The sequence below is a fragment of the Triturus cristatus genome, chromosome 4_2 (assembly GCF_964204655.1).
Source record: "Triturus cristatus chromosome 4_2, aTriCri1.1, whole genome shotgun sequence".
Classification (NCBI taxonomy): Eukaryota; Metazoa; Chordata; class Amphibia; order Caudata; family Salamandridae; genus Triturus; species Triturus cristatus.
In genome coordinates this window covers 964,601,945-964,617,769 of record NC_140586.1, presented here as the reverse complement: position 1 = coordinate 964,617,769, position 15,825 = coordinate 964,601,945, and the positions used below count along the sequence as shown (strand labels likewise).

General features: G+C 45.8%; 1 protein-coding gene across 2 annotated transcripts in view; it reads right to left on the bottom strand.

Annotated features, from left to right (window-relative positions):
- Positions 1-15,825, bottom strand: part of LOC146839152 (uncharacterized) — a 61,392-nt gene that overhangs the window by 10,209 nt on the left and 35,358 nt on the right. For both annotated transcript variants that reach the window (XM_085603179.1, XM_085603180.1), the window contains one exon: positions 8,906-8,966. The gene's annotated coding sequence lies outside the window, so the exon portion shown is untranslated. The remainder of the gene's footprint in view (positions 1-8,905; positions 8,967-15,825) is intronic.

Here is a 15,825-nt window from a genome sequence, read left to right as displayed (position 1 = left end):
TCACCCACGCACACAAGGCCCTCCACGACCTGGGCCCCAACTACCTCAACAACCGTCTGACCTTCCACCAGCCCACCCGCCAGCTCCGCTCCGCCAGCCTCGCTCTGTCCACCGTCCCTCGCATCCGCAGAGCCACCACCGGAGGAAGATCCTTCTCCTACCTGGCGGCCAAGACATTGAACTCCCTCCCCATCCACCTCCGGACTACCCAGGACCATCTCGCCTTCAGAAAGCAACTCAAGACCTGGCTGTTCGAACGGTAACCCCCCCCCCCAGCGCCTTGAGACCCCCCGGGTGAGTAGCGCGCTATACAAATGCCGTTGATTGATTGATTGATAGGCATAACTTAGTTCCTTTCCTCCCCTGTCTGGGAATCCCCCCTCCCTCTCCCCCTCACCCCCCCACCACAATTCAGGTAACCAGGCTCAGCCATGTGCTCATGTGAGGACGTCTGTACCAACTCTCCTCTCCCTTAAGCTCCTCCCCCATCGAATGTGCCTTACCAAATACCCATATCCAGAGGAACCATCCTTCAAGCCTACAATTCTTGCTTACAATAGTTACTACATTTTTTTTTACAATTTACGATTTACCCCCCCCCATACTCCCCGCTGCAATATCGTCCAAGAGTTTCTGTGCTTGAATTTCAGAGGTGAAACTGAAATTCTGGCCTTTGCATATCACCTTTAACCTCGCTCGATTTTGTAGGAAAACCACAGTCCCTGCAGATTGAAATGGGGTCATTAATTGCCTGAGCCGACCATCTCCTCTCGACCGTAGCGTGTGCAAAATCCGGTTTGGCAAAAACAGAAAAAACTTCAAAGTTCCTTTTGGCATTGGGTCTAACTAAATCATACACGGCTTGTTGAAGCAAGAAGTTACCAAAATAGATCAATATTGCATGGGGCAGAGCTTTTTCTCTGGAGGAATGCCTTGATGGTAAAAGGGGGAATCTGTGAGCACGTTGAACTTCCTTGTCCCAATCCCATGTTGGGAGCTCGGGTAGGGAGCCTCTTAGCATGGTTACTATGAACTTTCTTATGTTGTTACCCTCACAGTTTTCAGGAACTCCCTAACAGCCTGAGGTTATTGCGGCGCTGCTGGTTCTCATAGTCCTCAAGCTTTTACATCACATCTTTTATAGTACTGCCCTGCGATGAAGCCTGCGCCTTTCCACTGTGCTTTCAAGCATTTCCGTTCAGTCACTCAGCAATGTCGGAGCAGATCTTCCCCACTTTTCCTATGGAACCTTAAAGTTTCTTAGTTGCTAGTCGTGCCTGTCGATTGTCGGCTTTGACATCATCCTGAAAAGCTCGTAGGGACTGCAATATCAGAGCCAGTGAGGGCTCAGCCGGGTTTACTCGCTTCGTCTGATCTGAGATGCCACCGATATTTTCCGCCGTTCGCTTCTCACCTTCGTCTATTCCCTCCGGGAATAGCATTGATGTTGCTGAATAGTCATTCCTCCTCCGTCTCCTGCTCCCCTGTGATCTTCCAGCGAGCCTTCTTCCCCGACACCCTTTTGTTTTTTACTTGAGGTTGTGACTCTCTCTGACTCTTCTGTCAGTGAGAAGAATTTTTCCCCAGGTACATCTGGGGTCAAGCAGTCGGCTTCCATATCCCCGTTTGGTCCTCAGTGCCTCCCAGAGTATATGGCCCATTTTTGCCAGCCACAGATGTTACTCTGTTCTCCTGTTCGTTCTTAGCTGTACCAGAAATACCCGCGTCCAAAATCCGGGATCGAGTACCCTGCATTAATACGTCTTTACTTGGGCTAGTATGTACAGCATGCACTTGTGCCTCTATAATGGTATTATCACCATTTGCCTGCCATGGAGTCGAGTTTCCCCCATCCGGGACGTCTGACCTTTTAGTGGGCGTTCGCACTGCGGATGTTATTGCCTGGTCAGTTTCTGATACATAGTCGCTTCTAATCCTGTCCATATCACCATTGCCATTATTTTTGTTATTGCTGAGGTCCTTTTGTGTCCCCATTTTTAGAGGCCCCTTCCCCACCCGAAGCTATGGGCGAAACGATGTTTAAAATGGATGGTTGTGCTTCCTCTACATCAGTGGATGGTTTAGTTCGCCATAAGTTTGTTTTTCCAGAAAGTTCAGTTTTGTCATGTTCGATTTCCCCTTGCTTGTCTCCTTTATTTGGCAGTAGATCCACTTTTTTGAGATCTATTTTTAAATCAGAGTCCTCCCGCTGTACCTGTACGGCGGTAGCGATCACTCGTTGCTTTCCCCTGCCTCGAGCAGCGATTGCCACTGGCTCGCTGTTACGCTCGGGCTCTGTGTCTAACAGCGCTCCTGCCGATAGCGTGTTGCCATCTCCAGGCAACCACTGCGAGCCGTAGGCGTGCCCTGAACCTGTTGCTGCCATCTGCAGAAGCCACATTAGGGCCTCCCAGCATCCCTGACAGAAGTTCCCTTTAGCTCTGCAGGAATGCCCTCGCTGTCCGACTTGATGGAAAGTTGGAGAAATCCACCGGAGCACAGCATGCCCGTTGCGGACTTCCCTGCAGCTCCAATCCATACTCTTGGGCTCCAGCTGGGATTTTTACAGTGAAGAGGGGGAGAGAGGTAAGCGGTGGCTCCTACTCAGACGCCATATTGCCCCGAATTGTGCTAGTAACAAATTTGTGATGATGTTTGAAGAATTGTTTAAGGATACGTTGGGGCGTATGAAAAGCTATAGTCATCGTATTAAGTTGAAGCTTGGTGCCAAGCCAGTTGTAGCTAAGGTGAGGAGGATTCCTTTAAGTGTGCAGGATGCCATGAATTAGGTAATCACCAGGTTAATGGATTCTGGATTGATTGAGCCTGTGGAGGCAACGGAGTGGTTTGCTTCAATTTTGGTGGCCAATAAGAGTGATAATGAGATTCGCTTATGTGTGGATCTTCAAGCACACAATATGGAGGTGGTGGTGGATAAATTCCCACTCCCCAATATTGATGAGGTCATGTCAACTCTGGATAGGGCATTTTAATGTAACATTCTTGACCTAGCATCCGCCTACCATCAGGTGCTTTTGGATAAAAGTTCACAGGAGTTGACAGCATTCATAACTCCCATGGGGGCTTTTAAGTTCGTAGGGATGCCTTTAGGTTTGGTGTCGGTGGCTTCCGTCTTTCAAAGGATCATGAATGATATTGTCAAGGGAATTGCAGGTGTTTGTTGTTACCAGGATGATGTGTTGGTTTATGGGAAGACTGTTGAAGAGCATGATGACAGAGTGGTGAAGGTTTTGGAGAGGCTATTAAAGGCAGGGTTCATGCTACGTTGTGAGAAATGTAAATATGGAGTAACTAAGGTTGACTATCTGGGTCATCACATATCAAGCAGTGGGGTTAAGTCAAATAAGGATTTGTTTGACACTATAACACAATTGAAAGATCCATGTTCTAAGGAAGAGATGGCCTCATTTTTGGGTATGGCTGAGTTTTATAGCAAGTTTGTAAAGAAGTGCTGCGACGTTCTTCATTCCTTCATGGAAACAGAGTCTGGTGTCTTCGGGACTCTTTGTGAGTGAGAGAATGAGCTGGGTGTTATCGGCGTAGAATACTATGCTGAGCCCATGCTGTCTGACGATGGCAGCGAGGGGGGCCATGTAGATGTTATAGAGCGTGGGGCTGAGTGATGATCCTTGGGGAACTCCGCAGTTGGAGTCGGTGGGAGCGGAGAAGAAGGAAGGGAGTCTAATCCTCTGGGTTGTGCCTGGGAGAAAGGATTGGATCCAGTCGAGGGCGGCTCCTTGTATCCCTGTGTCGAGAAGTCTGGCTGCGAGCGTGCGATGTGACACGGTGTCGAAGGCTGCGGAGAAGTCTAGAAGGATGAGGGCCGCAGTGTGTGCCTGGTCGAGTAGCATGCAGATATCGTCAGAGGCGGCGAGGAGGGCAGGCTCGGTGCTGTGGTTGCTGCAGACACCAGACTGGGAGGCGTCTAGGATGGAGTTCTCTTCGATGAAGGCGTCAGCTGGGCGTTGACGGATGTATGACGTTACAACGCATGCTATTACAACGCATACCTTTACAACGCATTTTTTACAACGCACAATCCATTACAACGCATGACATTACAACGCAGGACACTACAACGCATTTTTAAAAACTACCTTTACAACGCATATCCATTACAACGCATACTACCTTTACAACGCATACCATTACAACGCATAATATTAAATTACATTTAAGGTAAGTATTAGATAGTATAGGGTTAAAAATTACTAATCTAACTCCAGGGGGTCCAACAGTAGGGTAAGTGTTGGATAGTATAGGGTTAAAAATTACTATTCTAACTCCAGGGGGTGCAACAGTAGGGTAAATGTTGGATAGTATAGGGGTAAAAATTACTATTCTAACTCCAGGGGGTGCAACAGTAGGGTAAGTGTTGGATAGTATAGGGGTAAAAATTACTATTCTAACTCCAGGGGGTGCAACAGTAGGGTAAGTGTTGGATAGTATAGGGTTAAAAATTACTATTCTAACTCCAGGGGGTGCAACAGTAGGGAAAGTGTTGGATAGTATAGGGGTAAAAATTACTATTCTAACTCCAGGGGGTGCAACAGTAGGGAAAGTGTTGGATAGTATAGGGGTAAAAATTACTATTCTAACTCCAGGGGGTGCAACAGTAGGGTAAGTGTTGGATAGTATAGGGGTAAAAATTACTATTCTAACTCCAGGGGGTGCAACAGTAGGGTAAGTGTTGGATAGTATAGGGGTAAAAATTACTATTCTAACTCCAGGGGGTGCAACAGTAGGGAAAGTGTTGGATAGTATAGGGGTAAAAATTACTATTCTAACTCCAGGGGGTGCAACAGTAGGGAAAGTGTTGGATAGTATAGGGGTAAAAATTACTATTCTAACTCCAGGGGGTGCAACAGTAGGGTAAGTGTTGGATAGTATAGGGGTAAAAATTACTATTCTAACTCCAGGGGGTGCAACAGTAGGGTAAGTGTTGGATAGTATAGGGGTAAAAATTACTATTCTAACTCCAGGGGGTGCAACAGTAGGGTAAGTGTTGGATAGTATATTACTATATTATGCGTTGTAATGGTATGCGTTGTAATGGTAGTATGCGTTGTAATGGAATGCGTTGTAAAGGTAGTTTTTAAAAATGCGTTGTAGTGTCCTGCGTTGTAATGTCATGCGTTGTAATGGATTGTGCGTTGTTAAAAATGCGTTGTAAGTGTAGTGCGTTGTAAAAGTTGCGTTGTAAAGGTTGTTCCCCGGCGTTGACGAGCCTCTCAGTGACTTTGGCCACGAAGGGGAGGAGCGAGATGGGCCGGTAGTTTTTCAGGTCCGTTGGGTCGGCCGTGGGTTTCTTGAGGAGGGGTTTAATCTCCGCGCATTGCCAGTCATCTGGGAAGATGCCAGATCTGAAGGAGGTGCTGATGGTCCGTCCTAGTTCGGGTGCGATGGCCGCGGCGGCTCTGTGGAATATGTGCGGTGGGTAGGGGTCAGTTGGGGCTCCTGAGTGGGTTTTCTTCATGGTCGAGGTGATGTGTTCAACGGTGGCGGCATTCCAGGTGATGGTGGTCGGCTTATCAGCGGTGGTGGGGAGGGGGGTGGTGTCCGGTGTCTGTTCGCTGAAGCTGTCATAGAGGGCCTTGATCTTTGGATGGAAGTAGTAGCTGAGCTTGTCGCAGAGTTCCAGGGAGGGTGTGACGTCTGTGAATTCACTGTGGGGTTTGGTGAACTGCTGTATGACGTGAACAGTTCCTTGGCGTTGGTCACGTTGGTCTGGACTTTGTCTCTTATGAAGGTCCATTTGGTGTCTCTTATGCGCTGCTGGTATTCCTTCAGGGCGCTCCTGTGGTTGTTCCGTACTCACAGTGAACAAGGATAGCCCAAGGCTTCAGGTTATTGGAGAGATAGTGAGGGAGACAATGTACTGATCACCCACAGTGAACAAGGATAGCTCGAGGCTCGTTCCTTCTTCCTAGTATTTAAGTAGTCACGTCATACCTTCCAGGGTTAGCTGTCAGATGTCTCGACGCTTCCCTAAAGGTATGTCAAGCCACAGCCGGCTGCGCTATTTTCACCCTGTCGGTTAGTGATTAGCTGTTTCCTTCCCATGTAATTAATCTAAGTCACTGGCTGTCGGGTTCAAGTTTCCACCCGCGCCTAATCTCATTTACATGTACGATCATTCTGCCACAATGATTTAACCTTTTCTGTATTCTCCGACCCCTTGCGGTCTTAGCCTGTCGGTTTCAAATGCCTTGCCCCCCGCGCTGCTCAGAATCCTGCAAGCCTTGATTCCCGTATTGACACGGCATTGTTTTCCATTTTGACTGCGAGCGAATTCCGGTTGCCATACACTGGAACGCACGCGTATTTACACATTCACTGCAAACCAATTAGTGATCAAAGTACCGCCGTTTTAACTCGGCACTAACTTTAATTAATTTCTCTCCCCCCTTTTTAAATCACTGAGCATTTGGCACGTTTCCCCACCTTTATCCATTAGTTTAAGCGCGCCCATTTTACCGACCTCTCAGGTTTCTACTACAAAATTCTTCTCCCCTTATGTCTTCGGTCTCAGCCACAGGTTACTTCTGAACCTTCTGTGCCGCGCTACTAATCAGCCTACCCTAGTTACTGTCTACATATGGTAATTCTCCATGGTGAGTACACACTTACCTTTTGTTTTTAAAGCCCTTTCCTCCTTCAGCCACCAATACGAATCCTGACCCTAGCGATGGCTTTCTTGTTTTCCTCCTTATAGGAGCACAACAGGCCCATTCTCTCATCTCCCAGCATAAAGGTCTACGGCTAACGCCGGTAAATTTTGCTCAAAATGTTTTTACAACGAAATCATCCCTTTTTTCCTCCCTCTTTTCAGACACACCACAAATTATTCATATTGATTTCCCTAGGTGCTACCCCTCTACCCTCTGGTCCTGAAGAAGACCCCACTTCCAAGACTCACAGTTTGCTAGTCCCCCATAGGGGTCGAAACATCGACATTCCTTTTCCTTGTATCTCAAACCTGGATGACAGTGATACTATAACTGCATCTGCTGTTTATGTTATTACATTTAATGTATTTGCCAGAAATCTGGCCGGATAGGTTTCATGAATTGTATGTGGATGTATATAGATGCACTACCTTTCCCTTGCACCTCACCTGCACTGACCCTCAACTCCTCACTTATCACTTTGTATGCACCTGTCTTGATCAAGAATTTTGAAAGTACAATTCAGTCTGTCTTTTTGCACTTTGATCCTTGTGACAACCGTAGCCTAATGGATTAAATAACGGTGATTCATCGCATTGAATTGTTTGGTGTTGTCTTAACTCATATTTAATCACTACATCAGAGCAGGACATTGTGATTCATCAGGGTAGCAGAGATCTCTAAATATGGACATAGTGATCCATCAGGGTAGCAGAGATCTCTAAAAATAGAGACAGTGATCCATCAGAGTAGGGGATATCTCTAAATATGGAGATAGTGATCCATCAGAGTGGCAGAGATCTATAAATATGGAGACAGTGAACCATCAGGGTAGGGGAGATCTCAAAATATGGAGACAGTGATCTATAAGGGTAGGGGAGATCTCTAAATATGGAGATAGCGATCCATCAGGGTAGAGGAGATCTAAAAATATGGAGACAGTGATCCATCAGGGTTGGGGAGATCCCTAAATATGGAGATAGTAATTCATCAGGGTAGCAGAGATCTCTAAATATGGAGATTGTAATCCATTAGTGTAGCATAAATCTCTATATATGGAGATAGTGATCCATCAAGGTAGCAGAGATCTTTAAATATGGCTATAGTGATGCATCAAGGTAGCAGAGATCTCTAAACATGGAGACAGTGATCCATCAGGGTAGCAAAGATCTTTAAATATGGAGATACTAATCCATCAGAGTAACAGATCTCTAGAATTGAGATAGAGATCTATCAGGCTAAGAGAGATGTGAAAATATGGAGACAGTGATCTGTGAGAGTGGCAGAGATCTCTAAACATGGAGACAGTGATCCATCAGGGTAACAGAGCTTTAAAAGTGAGATAGTGATCTATTAGGCTAGCAGAGATCTCTAAACATGGAGACAGTGATCCATCAGGGTATCAGAGATCTTCAAATATGGAGATAGTGACCCATCAGGGTAATGGAGATCTCTAAATATAGAGATAGTGATCCCTCAGAGCAGCAGAGATCTCTAAATATGGGGACAGTGATCCATTAGGGTAGCGAAGATCTCTAAATATGGAGACAGTGATCCATCAGGGTAGCAGAGATCTCCAAATATGAGATAGTGATCCATTAGAGTAGCAGAGATCTCTAAAATGGAGATAGTGTGTCAGGATCCTAAGGAGAATTCCTGCCAATCATTCCACAATTGCCAGCCTTGTCACTCGTAGTGGAATCAAACGACAAAAGAGACCAAAGAATAAGAAATGGAAACTGAGCTGGTAGCGTTGGAATTGTGAGATGTCTGCCAGCCTAGTTCTCCTAACTGCGCACTAGTGTTTTTCTCCATAGAATTGTACACGGAATGTGAGGCGCGCGCTGCTAACGGAATGCGCACTTCACCTGAAGAATTTCAAGAAGCAGGAACTTCCTTGAGTTCTCGTGGGTTAGTTAGTCAGGTAGTTTGTTGCTGGTGTCCCTTAGTTCCTCTTCGGCAACGCAGCATTGAAAAGAGTCTTCCAGGAACAGTGTCTCGGTCTCCTGAGCCTTTCTCAGTCGGAGCCTGTTTTCTGAGGTTTGGTAGTGTTTCTGACTGGGGCTTGCTCGTTATAAATAACCCTCGTCAGAGTTCTTTACATTGTGTCCAGAGTTAACCAACTGAATTACAGTAGTTCTTGGCAGCAACTATCTGAAATTCTCAAATCTCCCTAAATAAAGAAAAGAAAGAAAAGACGACCATTCAGAACTTACCTTACAGATCTTTCGGCAGTCTTCCGCTGGTATTCGACCTTTTGGAACACGCAAGTATTCTCTGAAATTTCCAAACAAAGAAATAATTGAATATATGTTCTCAACAACTAATGCAAGAGATATCACTTATAATACATTTTAAAATCTAGAAGAAAAGAATTGAAAACTGAATAATTAATTACAGAAGAGGAGCTATAGCCAACATTGTAATTGGGTATGTGGTAATGTGAATTGGAGTAATAAGAAATATAATATAGAAACTAATAGCAGCTAGAATAGTTAGAGAGGGAGTTTTACATCATCTGTTATGCTTGTTTTTTCTTTCAGTTCCATATCCTCCTAGAAGAAAAGGACTATGCTTGGGATAGTCAATTGATGAAAGGAAGATTCTAGAAGAGGGAACCATAGAGGGTTGGCTGTCTCTTCTTTTACTCCCCACCCCCTTTCCCCTGTTCGGAACACTTCTGTGCTATATCTTGCTTGGAGGAGGTGAAGAGCGTTCCGAGTGGGGGCATTGGGAAAAGCCTTCATTCTGATCCTGTGCAAAATGGAGATAGTGATCCATCAGGGTAGACAGGATCTCTAAATATGGAGATAGTGATCCACAGGGTACGCAATATCTCTAAATATGGAGACAGTGATCCATCAGGGTAGTAGAGATCTCTAAATATGGAAAGAACTCTGACATGTTCCTAACAATACAAGATCATTTTAAAGTGGGAGTCCTGTAACATCATAAGAGCTACTCTGTGCCTACAGGCCTCTTGCTGACAATGCGAGCTCTTGGGCCTCTCCCTGTGACCTGGAGCTCTACACCAAGCATGCCTTCTTATCAGACATTGGACTACTGTCCCTGCCTTGGGTAAGACACATGAGCAGTGGAGGCAGAATACCAAGGTTGTGAATTCACAGATCAGACCTTTTCCATCTGTGACAATGAAAACATGGTCTACTGACCTCTCTCAAGTAAACGTTCTGCTGTTGAGCGAGACGTAGAAATGTGAGCTGGAAATCCGGTTGATTATTGAGTCTGTATGTGTGTAGGGTGAGTGTATAGCACAGATATGGTGTTAGGACTCAGTGTGTGTATGTGCGGTGAGTGTGTAGCACAGCAATGGTAGTAGGACTCCGTGTTTGTATGCATGTTTAGTGAGTGTGTAGCACAGATATGGTCGTAGGATTCTGTGTATGTATTATGTGCAGTGAGTGTAAAGCACAGATATGGCAGTAGGACTCTGCGTGTATATGTATGTATAGTGAATGTGTAGCACAGCTATGGTGGTAGGGTCCTGCGTGTGTATGTATGTGCAGTGAGTGTATAGCACATATATGGCGGTAGTGCTCTGTGTGTGCATGTATGTGTAGTTAGTGTGTAGCACAGATATGGTGGTAGGACTCTGTGTAGGTATGTGTAGTGAGTATGTAGAACAGATATGGTGGTAGGACTGTGTATGTATGTGTAGTGAGTGTGTAGCACAGATATGGTGGTAGGACTTTGTGTGTGTATGTGTGTAGTGAGTGTATAGCGCAGATATGGATGTAGGACTCTGTGTGCATGTATGTGTAGCACAGCTATGGTCGTAGGACTCTTCGTGTCTATGTATGTGGAGTGAATGTATAGCACACATTTTGCAGTAGTACTCTGCGTGTGCATGTATGTGTAGTGAGTGTGTAGCACAGATATGGTGGTAAGACTGTGTATGTATGTGTAGTGAGTGTGTAGAACAGCTATTGTGGTAGGACTCTGCGTGGATGTATGTGTAATAAGTGTGAAGCACAGATATGATGGTAGGACTCTGTGTGTCCATGCATGTGTAGAGAGTATGTGGCACAGATATGGTGGTAGGTCTGTGTGTGTATGTGTGTGTAGTGAGTGTGTAGCACAGATATGGTGGTCGGACTTTGTGCGTGTATGTATGTGTAGTGAGTGTGTAGCACAGATATGGTGGTTGGAATCTGTGTGTGTATGTATGTGAAGTGAGTGTGTAGCACAGATATGGTGGTTGGAATCTGTGTGTGTGTATGTGTAGAGAGTGTGTAGCACAGCTATGGTGGTAGGACTCTGTGAGTGTATGTGTGTGTAGAGAGTGTTTAGCACAGATATTTCGGTTGGACTCTGTGTGTATGTATGTGTAGTAAGATTGTAGCACAGATAGGGTGGTAGGACTCTGTGTATGTATGTGTAGTGACTGTGTAGCACAGATATGGTGGTAGGACTTTGTGTGAGTATGTATGTGAAGTGAGTGTGTAGCACAGATATGGTGGTTGGAATCTGTGTGTGTGTATGTGTAGAGAGTGTGTTTCACAGCTATGGCGGTAGGACTGTCTGATGTGCAGTGAGTGTGTAGCACAGCTATGGTGGTAGGACTCTGTGAGTGTATGTGTGTGTAGAGAGTGTTTAGCACAGATATTTCGGTTGGACTCTGTGTGTATGTATGTGTAGTAAGATTGTAGCACAGATAGGGTGGTAGGACTCTGTGTATGTATGTGTAGTGACTGTGTAGCACAGATATTGTGGTAGGACTGTGTGTGTATGTATGTGTAGTGAGTGTGTAGCTCAGAGATGGTCGTAGGACTTTGTGTGGGTATGTGTGTAGTGAGTGTGTAGCGCAGTGAGGATGTAGGACTCTGTGTGTGTATGTATGTATGTATGTATAGTGAGTGTGTAGCACAGATATGGACGTAGGACTCTCTGTATATGTATGTGCAGTGAGCGTGTAGTGCAGTAAGGATATAGTACTCTGTGTGGGTGTATGCATGTATAGTGAGTGTGTAGCACATAAATGGTGGTAGCACTTTGTGTGTGAATGTATGTGGAGTAACCGTGAAGCAGAGATATGGTGGATGGAATTTGTGTGTGTATGTATGTAAAGTGAGTGTTTCACAGCTATGGCAGTAGAACTCTGTGTGATGTGCAGTGAGTGTGTAGCACAGCTACGGTGGTAGGAGTCTGTGAGTGTATGTATGTGTAGAGAGTGTGTAGCACATATATTGCAGTTGGACTCTGTGGGCCCTATTCACAGAACTAACTTAAGACAAAATCCTAAACTTACTACCATTTTCGTATTCACAGAAGGCACTTACTCATTTTGGTATTCACAGAAGACACTTACTCATTTCGGTATTCACAGAAGTTAGTAGTCCTAACTTTAGGACTCCTAAATGCCTTCTGTGAATACCGAAAGTCTTAAAATTAGGATTTTTCTCATTTTAGGAGTCCTAAACTTAGGACTCCTAACTTTACTACTACTAAACTGAGAAAAATCCTAATTTTAAGGCTTTCGGTATTCACAGAAGGCATTTAGGAGTCCTAAAGTTAGGAGTCCTAACTTTACTACTACTACATTGAGAAAAATCCTAATTTTAAGACTTTCGGTATTCACAGAAGGCATTTAGGATTCCTAAAGTTAGTAGTCCTAACTATACTACTACTAAACTGAGAAAAATCCTAATTTTAAGGCTTTCGGTATTCACAGAAGGCATTTAGGAGTCCTAAAGTTAGGACTCCTAACTTCTGTGAATACCGAAATGAGTAAGTGCCTTCTGTGAATACCAAAATGAGTAAGTGCCTTCTGTGAATACCAAAATGGTAGTAAGTTTAGGATTTTGTCTTAAGTTAGTTCTGTGAATCGGGCCCTGTGTGTTTGTATATGTAGTGAGTGTGTAGCACAGATATGGTGGTAGGACTCTGTATGTATGTGTAGTGAGTGTGGAGCACAGAAATGGATGTAGAACTCTGTGTTTGTATGTATGTGTAGTGAGTGTGTAGCACAGCTATGACTGTAGGATGTGTGTGTATGTATGAGTAGTAAGTGTGAAGCACAGATATGGTGGTAGGACGCTGTGTATGTATGTGTAGTTAGTGTGTAGCACAGATATGGTGGTAGGACTCTCTGTGTATGTATGTGTAGTGAGTTTGTAGCACAGATATCACGTGTGAGAAGCAGACCTGGTATTTGATGCCCACAAATGTAAGCAGGCACCCTGCAACATTCCAGACAATCCTTATGGTGATTTAAGAGGTCTTAGACAATGTTAGAAAGCTCTCTAAGTGGTAGCTGTGGAGATCAGCCTTCAAGCTTAGTCCAGAAGGAATGTAATGGAGCTTGTTTTACCAGAATTAAATCTTTTAGTATAGATTAAGTGAAAAAGAACCACACAAGGTATTTATAAAAATAAGTATTTATTATATAATACTCTCTAACGAGTTTAGATATCTCCTACCCGAGATAAACACAATACTTTTTTTTACAATACAGTAAATAGCACAGAATACATAGTGGACCCCTGGGGGGCGGGGCCAAACTATATACTAAAAAAGGGGTATAAGAACCATGACTCGGGTCAAGACAATGTCAAGAGGACATAGAAGTGCTGGGAACCCAAGGAACCACCAAAGGTGAGTGACTAGGAACCCCACGGAGCGAGTGTGCAGTGTGGGAACACAACCGCACAATCCCTACAACTCTACGTGTAAGTCGCGGTTGGATTTTAAAAGATTAAGGAGCCTTCCCAGTGGACCCTGAAGAAACCCCATGGAAGACAGAAGGTTGGAGAGCCACCCCACCCATGGATACCCTAGTACCCACATTACCTACACCAGGGAAGCTGGGTGCATAGGTGTGACGTGGTGTCGGAAACCGCTGTCGAACCCAATGGAGGACTTCAGAAAGTGCCGCTGCTATCGAAGGAGAAAGTGTCCAGGGGAATCTGAAGGTGGATTCTAGTTGAGAGGTACCTGCAAGCAGAGGGGACAGAGTCTGTCACTCAGGAGTGACCAGGAGATCTGGAAGACGAATGCCCACCAATGTCGGGAGTTGCACGAGAGTTGATGAGGACATTGACTCTGCAGCTGAGAGGACCAGGCGATGCTGAGGAAGACCAGGAGCCATGTAAGAGCTGTCTCATGTCGGATGTCAAATGCTGAGGGGTCGGTGTCCGGCGCAAGCACCAACAAGCCATAGCAAGTGCAACCCACGCAGAAGTCGAAGAAAGTGCAATGTTGGCACCAGCAAGGTCCAGGGGACTCACCACAAGCAGGGAAGTCAGGGTAGGCCCAGAACAATCAGGGGAGAACAAAAGTTACCCTCAAATGGACACACAAGCTGGAGGCCCTGGAGTTGCGAGACGACCTCAAGGTGGGCACGATGCACAACGGTGCTGTGAGGCCAAAGATTCTGGTCACTGGAGGTGCTCAGGGTTGGGGCTACTTGGAGCCCGAAGATCTTCTTGGAAGGAAGCCAACAAGGCTTTGCAACTGCAAGTTAGCACAGTGCAAGGGGGTTCGGTTATTACAACCCCCACTAGGGATACTAGCCTCAAACTTGGTGAGAGGGCATGGCAGACCTCCAGAGCTGTGGAGAACAACTACCTGTGTTGCAGAACCTTTCAGAGTCCGGAGGAGCTCAGGATCAGCAGACCGGTTGACTTAGATGCGGTGCCTGCAAATGCAGGGAAGTGACTCCACTGCAAGGGAGAGTCCTGCAGGTGTCTTTGATGCCCACAGGCCTTGGAAGGGTCCTGTATGGTGCACAGGCACAGACAATGCAGCAGACTGGAAGGGAGATGAAGTTGAGCCCAAACTAAGGCCAGAGTGCCCAGACAGTAGAGGAAGAAGTGGTGTCTGATCTGAATCTTGTCCCATGACGAATCTAGGGACCCACCCACAGGTAAGCCCTCAAGTACCCTTAGGAAAGGGTTGGGACGATTCAGGGGACCCTCCCAGGTGAGGGTCTGGATAGGGGGGAGGTTGCTCCCATGTGCTTTGTCTAGTTTCGCACCAGAGCAGGAGCCAACGGCTTCCAGAGCTGGTTTAAACTGGACTATGCATGGGGACACCAAATGCACCCCTCCTGCAGAATGAGTGGTGCTGGCAAGCACACTCACCCGGCTCCAATACACTAAATGCTGTCATTGTTCTGCCTTCCCCTGGTCGAGCTTGGCTCAGCAGCTGGAGGGCAGAATCATGTCTCTGGTCGGCAGCCACCATTTTGTGCTGTCCGGGTCTAGAAGGCTGGTACCAGGAATACTGAGAGCCTAACGGAGGGCTCTTCCAGTGCTTAGAATCATACCTCCCACACCGTTTACATTGTGGGAGGTATGATTCCAACATGTTTGATGCCAAACATGATAGGATTAGTTGCAGCCGTTTTCTAGATGGTCATCACGTTATTACATGGTGCCCCTCTATACAGTATATGGATGCTTCACTTACAACCCGGGAGAATGGACTCCGTAGGCTGTAAGGGTGTCTTCCTCATGCAGGGGCACCCTCTCACTTAGAACCAAGCACCCTGCCCTCAGGATTGTTAAGGCCTGCTATATGGGTGACTTATAGGTTTTAAGTGCAGTGACCCTAGATATAGGAAACCTATATCTTTAGTAAGTGGTGCTAGCACCAGCTTACACGGGCTGCAATGGCAGGCCTGTAGTTCCATTTTGAATGGTATCCAATAGGTGGCATAATGCATGCTTCAGCCCATGGGGGACCTCTGGGTTGCATAGGCCCTTGGTACCTTACTACCATATACTAGGGACTGATAAGGGTAACACAGTATCCAATCTGGGGTGTACCTAAGTACTGAACACAACAATTTATGGAAGAAAGCAGATAAACTGGGGTCCTGATTAGCAGGACCCTAGACAAGAACAGCATCACAACAAGCAAAAAGTGGGGGTAACCATAGAAGCAGATCCTACTTTCCTACATGGTGATAGGACTCTGTGTGTGTATGTATGTGTAGTGAGTGTGTAGCACTGAAATTGTAGTAGCGCTCTGTGTGAGTATGCATGTGTAGTGAGTGTGTAGCACTGAAATTGTAGTAGCGCTCTGTGTGAGTATGCATGTGTACTGAGTGTGTAGCACAGCTATGGTGGTAGGACAGTGAGTGTATGTACGTGTAGTGAGTATGTAGCACAGC